Raw genomic sequence first — 12973 nt, 5'->3', positions numbered from 1 at the left:
TGGGAAGGTCATCTCAAAATATTTGGATCTTGGTAGCTCGGTAGTGGATGTATACATTAACAATATTGTAGTCCCTAACACATTGATTAACCTTGGGTCTGAAATCAATGTCATAACCAATAAAACTATGTTGAAGCTCAACCTCCAAGGAGCCTAAGGAAAACCACCACGGTGTTGAAACTTGGAAACAAATCCACAATAGCCACACGGTTTACACATGTCAAGCACATATTCCAAATATCAAGACAATCATATCTATCAATTCGAAATCAACCTTTACCAAGACTAGCAATCATTTCATAATTCATAGTCAACTCATAGTCATTAGACATAATACTACAACTGCTACCTATTACACTCAAGTACATGTCAGCTATCTCAACACGTATGCGTTAGTACAATAATCTTAAAACAAGATCGTTCATTCAAGAAATCTTACACACATACTCATATCATGCAAGTAATCAAACATTCAGACAACAAATAGGTGACATAATAGACACCAAGACTCAAACACCATTTAAACGACATAATCAAACATTCAAGCACAAAGTAGATGACATAAGCAAGCTCATAAGTTAATGTATCTTAGGGGAGGCTATCTTTTCTGCACAATCAATCCATATTAGCATGATATAACTTCATAACATATCAACTCAAAAATAAATAAGGTCATGATATCCATAATAATCACTAGCTAACATGTTCACATCATAAAGTCATAAAAATTTTCATTGATGGATAGAAATCACATATGTATGATCAATATATATAGTACAACACAATGTCACAAATAAGTGGACTCATACCTGAATTTCATAACCATAAACATCGACATAGGCCAATCCAATTTAGCATGATACATATAACATCAAGATATTAATGTAATAACTCCAATCATCAAGTTACTAGCATATCACAAAAACAAGTTATATATCATGCTCATCAACAACATATAACATAATCATGAAGTTATCTAACATAAAACAACAAGAGCAATGCATAAAACCACATGTTACTACCCCTCCTGACTATCTGACATATGTGCATATGACTACATTAATCAACTAGCATCTATCATGTATGTAACCATAAAATCAATAGACATGTACATAAACCTAATGTATATAACCCTAATGCATATAAACATCCATTAACACCTTTTTGTCTTCTATCATATCCCTCACAAAGTGATACTGGACATCAATGTGTTTTGTATTTGAATGGTAAGGAGGGTTCTTTGCCAAGAAGATTGCACTTTGGCTGTCACAGTCTATCCTTATAGCTCTCTGCACTAACCCCATACTTGAACACAATCTCTGCAACCAATCTGCTTCCTTGCTTGCATGAGTGCATTCCATGTATTCTGCCTATGTAGTTGATAGTGCCACTACAAATTGTTTCTTACTTATCCAACTGACTGCACCTCTGAATAGGTTAAACACAGACCCACTTGTAGATCTTCTCTGATCCAGATCTCCATCCTAGTTTGCATCAACAAAGCCACAGATATCCAAAACTCTGTTCAATCCTGGTCTTCCTTGGTAGCACAAACCATAATCAATAGTGCCACACAAATACCTAAAAACCCGCTTCACTGCTGTCCAATGCTCATTCCCTGGTTTTGACATAAACATGCTCAATACTCCCATTTCATGTGCAATGTCTGGTCTAGTACAGACCATCGCATACATTAGACTACCGATAGCACTTGCATATGGAACACGGGACATGTCGTCTTCCTCTTCTTGTGTCTTGGGACATTGTTCGGTGGATAACTCTACACCTACATGATTAGGAACCTTCACCGGTTTACTATCCTGCATATTAAACCTCTGCAGTATTGTCTCGGCATACTTCCTTTGGTTTAACCAGAGCTTCCTCTTTGCCTGATGTCTTTTAATTTCCATGCCCAGAATATAGTTTGCAGCACCAAGATATTTCATGTTGAATTTGGAGGACAATTGGGTCTTCAAATCCTAGATAATTTCTTTGTCATTTCCAACTAGCAACATATCATCCACATACAAGACTAGATAAATAACACGGTCAACAATTAATTTAAAGTACACACAATGATCTACTTTGCTTCCAGTGAAGCCAAGTCCCTGTATAAATGTATCAAATTTTTGATACCACATCCTTGGTGACTGTTTTAATCCATACAGAGACTTCTTTAACTTGCATACCAGTTCTTTCTTACCCTTCACCGCAAAGCTTTTAGGTTGCTTCATGTAGATCTCCTCTTCCAGATCCTCGTGAAGAAATGTTGTCTTCACATCCATCTGTTCTACCTCAAAATCAAAAGCAACAAAAATAGAGAAAAGTCATCTAATAGAAGCTACCTTGGCAACATGAGAAAAAATATCACCAAAATCAATTCCCGACACCTGGGAATGACCTTTTGCTCCAAGCGAGCTTTATATTTCTCTACCTTTCCTTCTGCATTTGTCTTCTTCTTGAACACCCATTTGCTGCCAATGGGTTTTCTTCCAGCCGGCAACTCCACCAGATCCCAAGCCTCATTTTTGTGCAAAGATGCCATTTCATCAACCATGGCCTCTTTCCATAGTTTTCCATCTTTTGAATCTACTGCTTCCTTCACAGTTCTGGGATCATCATCAGTAACAGATAAAGCAAAATTTGAACTGAAAGCAGATGGACTATACCTTTTTGGCTGCCTTATTTCTCTAACTGACCTTCTCACACTCGGAGTTTGTGGCTCTTCATCTTCTGATTCCTACTCTGTTGTAGAATCTGATTCTTCCTCCTTAATCTCAAAATCTATCTTCTCAAGTTCCTTTGGTTGAATTTCTTGTTTAATAACATCTTTGACCTCTCTGAACACCACATCTCGGCTGTACACAACCTTCCTTGTTATTGAGTTCCAAAGCTTATAACCCTTTAAACCATCCTTATACCTAATAAAGATGCACTTTTCAGATTTACTATCCAACTTGGTTCTTTTCTCCTTTGGAACATGTACATATGCATCACATCCAAATACCCTCAGATGTGAAAGAGAGGGTTTCTTACCAGTCCATACCTCTTGTGGATTCTTATCCTCCAACGCTGATGAAGGTGATCTATTGACCAGGTAACATGTTGTCTCCACCACCTCTGCCCATAATTCTTGTCCTAACCCAGCAACACTGAGCATGCTTCTTGCCCTTTCCATCAACCTCTTGTTCATTCTTTTTGAAACTCCATTTTGCTCAGGTGTGTATGGAGTAGTCTTCTGCTGTGCTATACCACACATCTCACAAAATTCTTCAAATTCCTTGCTGCAAAACTCTCCACCGTTATTTGACCTCAACACATTTATCTTCTTCTCTGTCTGGTTTTCCACCAGAGCCTTAAATTATTTAAAACTATCAAATACTTTAGATTTCTTCTTAAGGAAATATATCCATGTATTCCTTGAGAAGTCATCTATAAATGATACATAGTACATAGACTTACCCAGTGATGGAACCTTCACAGGTCCAAACACATCACTGTGCACATGCTCTAATATTTTTTTTTCCCTCTTACCACCAGAGGGGAAACTCACCTGATTCTACTTCCTATATACACAATTTTCATGAAAATCAAAATCCAGAGAGATATTACTCATACCTTCTACCATAACTTTATCATGAAGTCTTCGAAGGCCCTTCTATCCAATATGTCCAAGCCTTTGATGCCACAACATGGTCTTCTCTCCAGAGACCACTAGATTTTCTGCTCCACTTTCAGGAACCACAGAACTATTGCACCCATCAACAAAAGTGCTACCTTGCAGCTTGTATAGAGTTCCAATCCAAACTCCATGCATCAATACCAGTGCCCCCTAAACCATCTTGTAGGTATCCTTCTCGAACACTATTTTTACACCTGCATCATCCATCTTGCTGACAAAAATCAGATTTCTGGCCAATGCAGGAATATGCATAACACCTCGAAGTGTTCTAACCCTTCCACCTTGCAACTTCAAGTTTACTTTTCCGTGACCAACGATTATAGCCTTGCTATCATCCCCTAAGAAGACATGACCACCATCGTATTTATCATACTCGCAGAACCACTCTCTATGGGGAGTAAATTGAAAGGATGCACCTAAGTCAATCAACCATGCCTCATGGTCTACATGTGTACTTGAAGAAGCCAAGTACACATCCCCATCTTCATCTGACGTGGTTTTTGCCTCTATAGAAGGAGCATCATCAGATCCCTTTCTTGTGTGAGGAGCTTTAGATTTACAGTCCCTTTTGTAATGCCCTTCCTTTCTGCATTTCCAGCAAACCACCCTTACATGTTTTCCTGGAGATTTAGATCTCCCTCTAGATTTAGATCTCCCACTCAATGACTTATTTTTTTTTTTATGTTCCGTGATCGTCCTCGTACAGACACGGCATCACCATTCTAGCTCTCCATATTTTTCCGTCTCATCTCCTCTGTCAGCAAGGATGAGACTATTTCATCAAACCGCAAGGCAGTTGCATTGCTACCTATTGCAATAACCAGACTACCCCAAGAATCTAGTAGAGAACACAAAGAAATGATGCACTTATCTTCATCTAAAATTTTAAGATCAACAGATAATCACTGACTTACCATAATATTAAATGTGTTCAGATGCTCTATCACCGAGTCTCCATATTTCATCCTCAAGTTATACAGTTTTTTCTATAGGAACAATTTAATCACCAGAGACTTAGATTGGTACAAAGTCCTTAACTTGTCCCACAAAGCCTTCGCCATAGCTTCCCTTGATACATTCAGCAATAATGAATCTAAGACACACAATCGTATTGTGCTATTTGCCTTTCGATCCAACTTCTTCCATTCTTCATCCGACACTCCCATTGGTTTAGTACCTGGATCTACCACGATCCACTAATCTTTATCCACCAACAGATCCTCCAACTTGAGTTTCCATAACTCAAAACTCTGACCATTAAATTTATCGATCTATATCTTTCCACTGCTCGCCATCTTCTTTCACCACCAAAATTGATTCCGCAAATCTCCCACTGAACAAGGTCTTCCACAGGCCCGAGCGAAACTGCTCAGCAATGAAGGCATCCCCTTGAAGCCAAAACAACACCAATAACAAATGTAGGTTTTAATCCTGTACAAAAATTACTTGCATACGAAGTCTAAAACAAAAAAATAAAAAATGCGAGAGCATAACACATAAAACACATACACACATGGATCCGAAAACCATGACTACCAACTTGATTTTTCATTATGTTCCTTTCAATGTTACAATACATATTTATACATGCTGAAGCATCCAATACCCTGGATTGAAAACCATTGCTTCCAAAACCATGGATCGAAAACCATTGCTTCCAAAAGCATGTGCGAAACCATGCACAAAACCATAGGTAGGTCTGCCCAACCTAATATAGGGTACAATTTTTTTTTCCCCGAGGTGTTGCCCCAGACTCCGTAGAGGGGAGCTACCCACCCCCCTTGAACCCCCTAGACAGGGGGGGCTTCCGCCTTCCCGTGACCCCCTCACTGGACAATCGGCATAACGAAGGGGGGGCTCCGCCCCCCCTCTAACCCCCCAGTTAACTACGTCAGCTAGTCGTGGAAAGAATATAACACAACCCAAAAATTCTATCAAAAACTTGGCATAAATGCAATCTACAGGTCTAGGATACAAGACAAAGCATGAATGACTGAAAACCCATATGAGACATGACAAGAAGGATCACCACATTCTCCCTTGAACTATTATGACATCAATTAGGTCTTGCATCCATCATTTTAACAATTACAAGTAAATACATGAAATAACCACGACATGGACTAGTCAATTAACCATGTTTATAACTAACATAAAACCATGAAATTAACAGTGATATAACATCCATTAAATCCACATGTACACAAGTACAAAAGCAAGAGAACTTATCTTTTATTAAACATAGGAAAATACGACCGGGTTCAAGACTTACACATACCACCCGACCGTAGACATGGTTGAACCAAATATTTCTTTCATCCAGTCACCCTTATGCCATATTTCAAACATGAATGTGGGATATCATGGGAAAACCAATCCAAAAACAACCAAGGGAATCTAGAGGCTAAACCACGTCGACGCTCACCAGAACTTGATCACATCAAAACCGGTGCTCTAATCACAAAATCAAAGCGAACTTGGAATGATATTTGGAATCCATCACTATCCTTGAGGAATTTTTTGTCTCCTTGTCTCTTACGCTTTACCGAAATCTAATCTTGGATCACTAGGCCCTAAACCGAGACACCTCCCTCAGACTTTATTGTGTATCCCACCAAAACTAGTCAAGGTATTCCTATGCCTTTTGGAATGAAACTTGAGACCACCTCCACCCTGGATTCTTAAATCCATCCAACAATTCCAAAGATCAAAATTGAGATCAACATCCTAACACACCATGGCATTTGGAAAATGCAAGGCAAGGCTGAAACCAATGTCATAACCTCGCAAAACCATGCCATTGACAACAAGAGAACCATACACCAACCTGCAAATCCATGTATGTCAAACCTAGCTAGGAAATCAAACATGCAATATGTTACTTGCAAGTATTCCTGTCAAATCTGCTTGATACGACTCTTCCCTACTTGATCCTTGCTTTCCTTCCTTGCTCCAAAGCTAGAGTTCTCCAAGAAAACTCTAAGTATCCAAGAGTGAGAGAGAGAGAAAATAATGAGAGAGATCCAAAACTAAACTGACAAAAAAGGTTACACTGACCAAGCCTACTAACTGACCCTCAGAAGCCCTTTTATCAATTAGGCATCTATTTTCTTCATTTTCCTCGTCACATGCAACCTGTGACCTTTCACCTTCCTTTTCTCTTAATTTCCATTGCTGGGAACAAGATTCCCCAAGGACAATTTTGGGGCTAAAAGCCCATGTTTGTGTCACATTTTGTAATAAAATTGTAAAGTTTCCGCATTTTGTGGTCGCAGAGCGCAAAGGTGTCATGAGTCATAAAAGGTTGTTCCCTTATTTTTGTAAAGTAAAGTCAACTGTAAAAGATCTACCCATGGTCTGCAGACCATGGGATTGTATAAAAAGAGCTAAGTAAGTAAGCTCTAAGTAGTTCAATAGTTGCTAAGCTAGTCATAGCTCTGAAGTAAGAAGTCTAAGTTTCTGGTCATAGCGTAGGTAGAGGCTCTGCAGATGAGTGGGCAGAGGCCTAGGGTGGAAGTCCGTAGCTGAGTGCGCGGACCCCTGTAGCTGTGTGCGCAGCGTGGATAGAGTCTGTAATCACTTGAAGATATCAATATAGAGAAGTATTCTGCAAATTCTGTGTCTTTTTTCTGGTTAATTTATCTTGTCGTATTGTGTATGAATTTAATTTATAAGGCTTATATGATGCGAGAATATATGTAATTATGTTGGTTAAGTGAACGCAAGTAAGAACATATGTTTACGCGGTGCTAACTATGATTGATTAATAAGATAAATAAGACACTTAGACAAGTTTGGGAATCTGCACAGTACGTTGCCCTAGCAACGCGAAAGTACCTGAGCCACAAGTTAGGGTTGCACGAAGGTCAATCGTACCTTTTTGCGAAGATACTGAAGGGCAGAATAGAGGGCTAGTTTGGCATGCCCTAGAACTAAGTGACATGCATGAAGGCAAGAATATAAGGAATAAACCGACATCATGACCATCTTAGGATGCGGAAATTGGTTCCAGCATCCCCCCCATATTGCTTCAGGTGAGACTTCAGTCCGTGCTTCGCGGGCTGATGTCGAAAGGGCCAGTAGTGTAGGGATTTGTTTGTCTAACTAACGCTGAACCTAGGTCAGTCTCCAACAAGCCAACAAATGGTTCCGTTGCCGGGACCAGAATCTGCATAAGGGATGTGTGATTTCGTATCACTGGAATCCAACTAAGAAAGAGATCAGAGACTGGTTGGATAGGAAGATCCAAAAATTCGCGGCGCAGGAGAACAGAAGTCTATGACTAACAAAGGAACAGTGGCTAGACAGGTACCTATATACCGAAATAGACAAGATATTTTTCTATTCCTTTCCGGTTGAGCTATACGAGTGGATTGCGAAACTAGCAAATAGCCAAGGAAGGTGGAAACTTGACAGTCCTATTGTTTGGACCCTGGAGCTAGTACAAAGATTGGAAGCATCTAAGGATAAGATCGCCCGTGTTGTCGATCATTGGCTAGATCGTGTCACAGGGGGATTTGTAACTGAATTCTCGGTCGACACATCAGTCAGCCATAGAGAGGCAGAGCGATGTTTTTTCAAAGGTCCATGAGGTAAGTACTTGAAATCTTTGAATACCTAGATTAAAATGTTATTGTGTAAAAACTAGGTTATGCAGCGACCTTTATTTTCCGGGCTATGCAAAGCGGAAAAACTTACAGGAACGAAGGGAGAAAGGGTCATGAATATAGTCCATTAATTTCACCTCCACGAGGTGATGAAGGAGGAGTAGCGTAGGCCTCCCCATGAAGTGCTATTCAGTTAATAAGACAAGGATTCCTGTGACTGCCACCTCCACCCACACCGCATCCAAATTCACCACCATCACCAACAACTTCGCCCGTACCACCTCCGCCTCCATTGCAGTTCAGTATGAAAAACTCAGTGAAGCTGCCTTTGTTCAAAGGCTTGGGAAATGAAGACCCGGACAAGTTCTGGTTCGTCGTGAAAGTTGTATAGGACGCTCAAGGTGTTACATATGATCACATGAAGAAGGCAACGCTAGTTAGTGCTCTGCAAGATCGTGCACTAACCTGGTACATCAATTACTCTAATGATAACCTGAATGTTGGAGTGGTTGTTGGCATTATGGCTAAAGTATTGTCCTTGATGGCAACCCATACAGGTGATAGATCACAATACTTCAGTACAGTAGCAGAGATTGATGATCAGCTCTCAAATATTGAAGAAAATAAGGGATACGCAGGTACACCTTACAAAAGGTGCGTACACGCAGGCATGTCTTATATAAAGTGCGTACATACACGCAGGTATCCCGTGTAAGAAGTGTGTACCCCCAGTTCACTTACTTCAAGGCAGAGAAGCACGCTCACGTGGGGTTTCTTATGTTTGGCCCGTAGTATTTAGCCCGCCATTCTTGATTCTATGGTTTTGGCCCGTGGTATTGCTTTATATTATTATTATTGAGCCCCTATTGATCCATGATTTTAGGAAGAACTTGCCTATATAAAGAAAAGTTGATCATTTGGCTACACACTTGTGAAATAAGAAGATCTTAAGAGAAGCTAGATCTGAAATTCTAGTGATGGGTTTGTGAGAGAAAGCTAGATCTAAATCAGGAGAATCATGAGAACTACAAGTCGGATCTACTAATGGGTTGATATCTCCTCGGCGCATGTTCAGATCTGTAGATCTAACAGTTTGGGTTAATCTTGAAGTCTTGAAATTATCTATACCTACAGGTACGCAAGTACAGTGAAAGAAAAGTGCGGAGATACGCAGGCGCAGAAGCGCTGCAGGTGCGCAGATACGCAGGCCCAGAAGCGCTGCAGATGCGGAGGGGCGCATGCAGTTCATTGGACACAGAGCGCAGGTACGCAGGAAGTCTGTAAGGCAGAGTGCGTGGGTACGCAGGAACTCAGTTGGAAACAGTGCGTACTTCTACGTAGGTGTTATATGGGTGAAGCTGCGCACTTCTCATGAAATCTACATAGTTGTCCATATTTATCATTGTTGTGTTCTGGGTTTTGAAGTGATGTCTGGTTTCTGGTATTAAGTTCTGATAACAACAGTGATTGATTAAATGTTTATACATTGATGGATGAATGGATCAGGTTCTTATTGACTCATTCTATGTGATCTAATGGACTAGATTTGATTGATGACTCACTTGTATATGTATTGATCTAGTGCTTGGGTAATTCAGAAGGTTGTTTGATTATGAACTTCAATGTTGTTGAGTCCAGTATGAAAATTGGATGAAAAGTGGCCTTTCAGATTATGTGTTGTGCTTCAGTGTATCCAGTCTGAAAATTGATGAAACGAGGTACCTGGAGGAGAAAAGATTGTAGACCAGCACCTACGTACTAGTATCTAAGCTAGTACAAGAGCTAAAGGAAATCTTTGGAGCATTGTAGCAGGTAGCAGCCTGCGTACTAGTAAATGGATCGGTTAGTACAAGAGCAAAGGGGGTTGTAGCTCCCGTATTGGTATAAGACTGCACCAGTACAAACATTGTAAAAGGATTTTCTTATTAAGAAGAAGATTGAGATGACTTGCAGCAGGTGGTTTTCTCCCGCATTGGGTTTCCACCTTATATCATGGTGTTCATGTGTGTGCCTTATGTGTGATGATCTATTCCATGTTACTGCATCTGATAACTGATAATATGGTTGATAATGTTCTAATGCACTCATTGAAGATCAATTAACTTAATCATAAGAAGTTGTGGAAGTAGCATATATGAATCTGATTATGGAAATGGAAAAAGTTTTATTAATGTGATAATACTGTTTCACCCCCCCCCTCTCAGTATTATTTCCAACAATTGGTATCAGAGCAGGTCCTTTGGTAGAAGCTTGATCGCTTGAAGGAGATCCGTGGAACAATGGGAAAGAAGCTTAAGAAGAAAGCACCTAAGAAGAAGAAGTCATCTCAGAAGAACTATGACAATGGGAGAATCGATTGGGGATTAGGTATAAGAAGCTCTTCAGATTCAGAATCAGATTCAGAATCATTATCAGGTATGAATATATTATCCTCTGATGTTCCAGCTATCTTTCCTTTTGGAAAAGATGAAAGTGATAGCGAAACTACTGAATTTGCTCTTATGGGTGAACAAGAAAGATATCAAATAGAGGCAGAATTTAAAAGGCTGACAGACAAAATTAGAGATCAACAATATCTATTGAATAAAAGGGAATGTGACTTCAAAGAAGAAGCTACCAAACTAAAGGCCCAACTAGAAGAAGGAAACAAGGTAAGGAAACTACTCAAGAACAAGGAGGACCAATGTCAAAAATTGCAGCATGAAGTGACATCATTAAGAAAAGAAGTCAACGAAAGAAGCACAACCATCAAGAAACTCAAAGATAGATCCAGCTACTATGAAAATCTTGAAGCTACAATCCTCTCACTAAAAGGAGATCTTGAAGAATCAAAGAAGCAGAATGAAGATCTACATCAAGCAATTGAAAAACAAGACAACGAAGTTATCAGCTTAAAATCTCAGCTAGAATGTGTCTTCCGAGTTCGTCAAATGCAGCAGGATCTGAATGAAGAACAAGAAAAGGAGATTCTCAAACTAAGGGAACAAATGGAAGAAGGAAGGAAAGCTGAAGAAGATTTGAAAAGGCAATCTCTTGAAAAGGAAGAACAGTTTCAGGTTGAGGTAAATATCTTGAAAGGTAAATTAGAAGAAAAGGATAAGCTTTTACAATTTCAAGATAGTTCTAAAGTCTTGGATGATATTCTTAGTAGTCAAAGGTCTCCTGCTATAAAGACTGGTCTTGGTTTCCATGAATCTGTTGAAGGTGAATCTAGTTCACAAGGTGAGGCAAGGAACTCTAAAGTGATCAACGAAGAAATGAAAGATCAATCTCATCATCAACCAAGGAAAGAGATTCCTCAAAGAAAATCCTTTACTCCTCCCATGAATAATGTTGAATGTTATGTATGTCATAATCTTGGACATGTTGCAGCTAGATGTAGAAGAAGAAGGGCTCAAGACCATTATGCAGAAAGATCATCACATTCAAGGTACTTTAATGGATATTGCTTTGCTTGCAATATGTATGGTCACAAAGCTGCTGATTGCTACAAATGGAATATGAAACATGTAAGATGTTATGCATGTAACAAGCTTGGACATATAGCCAAGAATTGCAGGAACAAAGTGTGGGCACCATATCAAAAGGAGAAAATGTCATCATCACGCTTGAAGATATGGAGGAAAAAGGAAGTACAGTCAGAAAAAGGCGGCACAGCACAATGTACAAACATACCAGAATCAGAGGGAGCTGAAAGTACAAAACTTCAGTGTCCTGAATCTCATATGCAAACTCCATAAAGGGAAGTCGCGTATATACGCGAGTTGGATACTGCACAATCGCGTATATGATTGTTTGAAGAAAGGCAGTAGGGAAAGTGAAGTGAATCTATGAAGTATGATCTCTCGAGCACAAGATCAGATCTGGGAATCTGAATGTCAGTAGCACAAAGGAGGACTGTTAATTGGGTTCTAATCAGAGGTACGCAGACCATTCACTGTGAAAGTGCGGGCGTACGCAGGTGATACACAGTGAAAGTGCGAGGATACGCAGCAAAGGCACAGTCCCAGTGCGTATGTACGCGGCGTAACAAAAGAGCACATGCGGACGGATGCGGCGAGGCAGAAGAAGAGGTGCGTAGCAAGATCGGAGGTACGCGGCGCGATAGAAGGATAACCTGCGGAGGTACATAGAAGTACGCGGCGCGATAGAAGCAAAGGATGCGTGAGGTACGCCGCACAACTGATGGCACAGGTGCGTGGGTACGCACTGTAGTATAAGGCTGTTTGCGTGAGTACGTAGAAACACAGAAGGACAGGTGCGTGGATACACAGAGGAGCGAAAGATGATGTGCGGTGCCACGCAGGTCATATAATGAAAAACTGCGTATCTGTCTTAAGGCATTTAATGGCTGACTTTTCTTGTTGATAAGATCTGACAGATGGCACCAGTTTAGGGGGAGCATATGTTTTTAATGCATTGTTGGCATTATGGGTAATAATCCTTGGTGATGATGCTTAAATGATTCATCTTGCTATGAGTTGTTCACATGGTTCTTGGATTAGATTTGTGGATGATTCTCTAATGAGGATAAGGAGAAGCACTTAGCTTAAATTCACATCTTCTTGATGATGAGTCACTCATATGCTGCTGTTGACATATGCATAAAGATCATATATTACAATTATGATGCATGATTCCTTTCATTCTTGGCACAAATGGATGAGGATTGTTGGCTGGATAC

This window comes from Pinus tabuliformis, chromosome Q (genome assembly GCF_031772625.1).
Source record: "Pinus tabuliformis cultivar Carrire ecotype Pingquan chromosome Q, CPIR1, whole genome shotgun sequence".
NCBI lineage: Eukaryota > Viridiplantae > Streptophyta > Pinopsida > Pinales > Pinaceae > Pinus > Pinus tabuliformis.
Note: the sequence above shows the minus strand (reverse complement) of the source record.